This window comes from Diadema setosum, chromosome 11 (genome assembly GCF_964275005.1).
Source record: "Diadema setosum chromosome 11, eeDiaSeto1, whole genome shotgun sequence".
In the NCBI taxonomy this organism is placed as follows: Eukaryota; Metazoa; Echinodermata; class Echinoidea; order Diadematoida; family Diadematidae; genus Diadema; species Diadema setosum.
In genome coordinates, this window is record NC_092695.1 from 32,245,503 (window position 1) to 32,251,502 (window position 6,000).

Here is a 6,000-nt window from a genome sequence, read left to right on the forward strand (position 1 = left end):
CACACAGCCGAATTCATGATACTTTTTGCGCCTATTTCTACCTCAAATATCAGCGGAATTGTGGCGATTTCATGAATTACTTCGGATGTAACTTTTTGTGATGCACGCACCGGCTAGAATGGTTGAAAATGTGATCTTTATTTTTCTCCCCATAATCTCTTCGCATTCCGTATGCGTTCTTGAAAGGTATACGACACGGCGGAATTCACGATCCTTTTTGCGCCTATTTCTACCTCAAATATCAGCGGGATTGCGATGATTTCATGAATAACTTCGGCTGTAATCTTTTATGATAACGCGCCAAAATGGGTTGAAAATGTGTCCTTTATTTTTCCCGGATAAACTCTTTGCATTTCGTATATGCGTTCTTTAAAGATATACGACACGGCCAAAAATCATGATTCTTTTTGCACCTATTGTTTCCTCAAACTTCAACGGGATTGCGATGATTTCATGAATTATTATTCGGCTGTAATCTTTATGATGCACGGGCCAAAAGGGGTTGAAAATGTGTCCTCTTTTTTCTCCCAATAATCTCTTCGCATTTCGTACTTGCGTATACGACACGGCCGAATTCACGATCCTTTTATCGCCTATTTCTACATTGAATATCAACCGAATTGTGGCAATTTCATGAATTACTTCAGATGTAATCTTTTGTGATGCGCGCACCAACTAGAATGGTTGAAAATGCGTTCTTTACTTTTCTCCCCATAATCTCTTCGCATTCCGTACATCCGTTCTTGAAATGTATACGACACGGCCGAATTCACGATCCTCTTTGCGCCTATTTCTACCTCAAATATCAGCGGGATTGCGATGATTACATATATAACTTCGGATGCAATCTTTTATGATACACGCGCCAAAATGGGTTGAAAATGTGTCCTTTATTTTTCCCCGATAAACTCTTCGCATGCGTTCTTAAAAGATACACGACACGGCCAAAAATCATGATTCTTTTGCGCCTATCGTTTCCTCAAACTTCAACGGGATCGCGATGATTTTATGAATTATTATTCGGCTCTAATCTTTATGATGCACGGGCCAAAAGGGGTTGAAAACGTGTCCTGTATTTTTCACCTAATAATTACTTCGCATTGCGTACATGCCTATACGTCACGGCCGAATTCACGATCCTTTTAGCGCCTATTTCTGCATCAAATATCAGCGGGATTGCGATATGTCATTAATTATTTCGGCTGTTATCTTTTGTGATACATTCACCAGAAGGGTTGAAAATACGTTCTTTATTTTTCTCCCGATAATTTCTTCGCATTTGTGCATGCGTTTTCAAAATTATACATTGCATGCAGGGCCGAATTCGATATTCTTTTTGCGCCTATTATTGTTTACTCAAATTCCAACGGGATTGCCAAATTTTCATGAATTACTATTCGGCTGTAATCTATATGATGCAATCGCCAAAAGGGGTGAAAATGTGTCCTTTATTTTTCTCCCGCTAATCTTTTCCCATTTCGTACATGCGTTCTTAAAAGGTATACGACACAGCCGAATTCACGATCCTTTTTGCGCCTATTTCTACCTGCAAATATCAGCGGGATTGTGGCGATTTCATGAATTACTTCGGATGTAATCTTTTGGAATGCACGCACCAGAAGGGTAAAAATGTGTTTTTTATTTTTCTCCCGACAATCTTGTCGCATTTGTGCATGCGTTTTTGATGAACAACACGGCATGCGGGACTGAATTCAAGATCCTTTTTGCGCCTATTATTTCCTCAAATTTCAACGGGATTGCGTTGATTTCATGAATTGTTATTCGGCTGTAATCTTTTATGATGCACTCACCAAACTGTTTTCTTTATTTTTTTTTTTCTCCTCTATAATCTCTTCGCATTTCGTACATCATAAGCTTTTGAAAGATACGACGCGGCCGGTCGAATTCATGATCCTTTTTTTGAGACGATTTCTACCTCAAATATGTAAGCGGGACTGCCATGATTTCATGATTTTTTTTTTCTCCCTAGTATTATCTCTTCACATTTTGTGCATGCGTTCTTAAAAAGTTCACGGAAGGGCCGATTTCGTGATCCTTTTTTGCGCCTATCTTCATTATGAGACCATTCTGACCGAATGAAAATATTCATTTGTGAAATGACTGTGTAAAATGAAAATAAACGCAATCAGATCCATTTACTGTATCGCTGAATATCGAAAGTGTTTTTACTTTTTCTAAGAATCGACACTAGTATATTAGTTCTAACATAACTGCCACGCTGCAGCGAAGCCGGGATTGGATCGATCTTGCGTTAAAAATCATGAGTAAAATAACCCAGAAATGCGTGCGTTTCTATCAATGCTTCTTGTCTGGCATGACCGCCGATCGCAAGCAATCGAAAAGCAGTTACACTGTACATGCTTTGCATGTATTGCATTGCATGCAGTGCGTGAGCAGCGCCAAATGCGCAAGCTAGCGCGACTCCGATAACTGGTCGACTGATAGTGCTCAAAACTAATCCCGTTTACTGTACAAATTGCACCGGCAGACATAAACGAAAACTTGCGTAAAACTTGTTGAACAGTGCGATATCTTGCATTCTGTTTCTCCCTGATCGGGGCTGCTCTTTTTCTTTCTACTGACCCCACCAATGTTTTTTTTTTTCTTTTCTTTTCTTTCTTTCTTTTTTTACTGGTCATGTCGGACCGGTAAGTTGTGGATTTCCTGAAAAGTTACCGGTCCGACAGTGACTTTTACCGGTCTTTGACCGTCGGACCGGCGCCAGTGTGCAGCCCTGCTTATGAACAAAATGAATTCTGGCAAAGCTAAATGCTTTGAGAGCTCAATAATAATCATAATCATAATAATAATAATAAAAAAAATACATGTCAGACAAATTTCTGTTAAAGGCATATCTCACTGAAGGAGACTTAGTGACTGCCATGACTGATCAGTCACCACTACTTGTGCAACTCCCAAGACAAAAAATTGGCTTGCGCTCTCATCTAGAAAGTGACTGTGAGGTGACTTTAGAGACCTCTCCAAACCAGGGGATAATTTATTTGCCTCAAAGTCACAGAGATGTTGCTGCAACATGAGATGTCTTCTCAGTCGCGGAGACATCTCTGCGACATCTCTGGCAGGTCCCCAATGGGTCTCCACAAAATTACAGAGATGTCTTGGAGACCTCGCGAATAAAATTAGTCTCCACAACCAGCTGGAGACTGGAAAAAGTCTCTGAGAAAATCAAACATGTGCTGTCTGAGCTGGATGCTGCAGGATGCTTGCACAAATGGCGCCCAAAGGCTGGTGGAAAGCCGAATTCATGAAGAAAGTGAACCCGCAATACTTACAAAGTGAATAGTTTGCTTACAAATTCCAGTACCCAGCTACTCTATCAGCGCAGAACAGTAATTTGGAATAGGTCCTATATGCACAAGATCAGGTTAGTTCTGATTTCATATTTCTCTTTTAAGGGCATTTTCGTGGTTTTAGTAATGTTACATTTAAGCAAATTTTCATATTCATTTGTACTATCAAATCACCATTTAATCATTTCAAGTCAAAATCATGTTAAAAGCATGTTCATCATTCCCAGGTTTATGATGTAAAAAAGAATGAATACAATTCACCAAATATTAGAGTTGACATCGCAACTAAAAAGGATTGTTTAGTAACATTACCTAAAAAGGACATACATGTAACTAAAAAAAAATCAATGTCTTGTGACAAAAAGTGTGCAAAAATGTAAGTTATTATGTATAAACAAAGTGTTGCATTAATGTCAATTATTGCATCATAACATATATGTTCCCTTAAATATTTTCAGCAGTTTGACTGACTTAAACTAGACCCCCAAAAGCATTTGTTGGGAGTAATTCTGCAGATCATTTCACCCTTTGTAATCGATGAAATATCACGACCTCAGGAAATATTTAAATGTACAGTGGACTCCCGTTATAACGAAGTCCTCGGGACCGGCAGTTTTCTTTCGTTATAACGAAATTTCGTTATAACCGAATGAATAAACAATAAAAATACATAGAGTTGATAATGTTGCGGCCCTAAATTTTATTTCGTTGTAACCGGAATTTCGTTATAACCGTGTTCGTTATAACGGGAGTGCACTGTATTCATCTTTTTCCCTTTAGCAAAACATGGAGGAAAAATTATAAAAGGAACTCACTGTAATTTGCATTTATGTGATTATAATTGTTCCTAGTCCCACATGTACATTTTTAATGATGGTTTTAGATCTCACAAAATCAATTAATATTTTAAGAAAAATAAAATCTACTGAATTTGAAAGACCTTCATGATTTCTGAACATCCATGGTATTAGTTTATACCAAAATCAAAGCTGAAGACAAAGAGGCACATTATTATCATTATTTTTTTTTTTTGCACTGATGTCATGTCCTCCTAACAGTGAAATTGCCCTCAAGAATATTTGTAAATAATGTCAGCATGCAGAATTTAGTTTCATGGTGCTGATTCTTGAGTGGAGAGGCGAAAGCCGCAGAAGAAAGTACCAAACATTTTGAGTCAGATCAGGCCTATAGGGCGGCTGCCCCACATTGAGCGAACCCACTAGCGCCTGTGCTTCGCTGCACATTGGTTGATTAAAACTGATTTTTGTCAAAATGAACAGACAGCATGGAGAGTGGACATGTGTAGACTCTAGATTATAACCCCAAATCACCATGCAAATTTGTGACAATTTCTAGTCTCTATGTGCAGAGGTTCAAAAAATTTTTATGATTCGGCATCTAGGCGCACGCGCATGCGCGTTAGCGAGGGAGTGAAGGGACTAAGTGGGAGGGGGGGGGGGGGGTGTCCCCCTCCGACGGTAGGGAGCTTTTTCAATTTTTAGCCCTACCAATGGTGTGATCTGGTGTATACTTACGTGACTATTTTTTACTTATTTTGAAAGACAAAAGGGAAATAAACCTTCAATTGCAAGTATCAATTTAATCCTTTGAGCTATGGTTGTGTGACAGACCCTAAATGCGGGAGTCTCACACATTTTTTCTGCGTGAGACTTAGTAGCTCTGTGTATGTGGCTGCTGTCTACTCTTAGTCTATGTCAGATGTGTGATGGATGAGAAGTGAAGAGGCCTCATGAGCATCCCGGGCTGTCCAGGGGTGCTCATACAATGAATGTAGATCTAACGTTATATTACGAAGGGGAGAGTGTCTTATAACAAGAGCAGGACCACCAGGAGCCCCCCCCCCCCCCCCATAAATGAGCAGATGTAGGCCTAGATTTAGGCCAGTCACTCCAGTTTTCCTCATTGACTCATCTACATTTGTAGCTATTTTTTGTCCTTTTTCTTTTTTTAAATCATGTCCTCATGCCTGAGCCTCACTGCAATTGCAGTATTACACTACCGCGTACCGGGCGGTATGCGTAATTTGCGATTAAAATTTTTAATACAGCAAGGTTATAACTGTTATTGTTAATCTCCACCTACACACACACCCACACACAAGAACACTGTACTGTCTGTAGGAGCATAGCAGAAGAGCCTGGATAGAATCCACTGCACTGCACTGCCCCTGGCACTGTGCTCACATCATCAGTGTCACAGTCGCCAGATGTCAGGCAAATAATATTCGAGATGTCCAACCTCAAATAGCATTAAGAACAAAACAAAATACAACTAAATAGTTTGACATTAGGCAATGGTTTGAAAGCATAACCAGGGGGCTATAGAAATTCCTGAATTAAATGTCTTACGAGGCCAAAATTCAGACCACCACGAGTGGCATGACCTTTTGAGACGGCCATACTTGAACAAGATGGCGCTATGCCACCGCTTGCAAACACCATGACAACCATTTGACTAAATTCGTTGTTTTGTAAAGTTTGGACCTAAATCAAGAAAATGAAATTCATAGGAGCCTTGAATAATATACCTTCTTGCTCTTCACAGCGGTTTCCGAGTACACACTGTTCAGAACACCTGGAAAGAAGCTGCAACAGAATGGTAATTATTGCTCTCGTAGACACCCGTACATTCCCAGATTGGCTGCCAT

The 6,000-nt window shown here is 39.7% G+C and overlaps 1 protein-coding gene across 1 annotated transcript in view; it reads right to left on the reverse strand.

Annotated features, from left to right (window-relative positions):
* LOC140235279 (pericentriolar material 1 protein-like) overlaps positions 1-6,000 on the reverse strand; it is a 64,409-nt gene extending 58,409 nt beyond the window's left edge. Inside the window, exon 1 of the mRNA XM_072315311.1 lies at positions 5,881-6,000. The gene's annotated coding sequence lies outside the window, so the exon portion shown is untranslated. The remainder of the gene's footprint in view (positions 1-5,880) is intronic.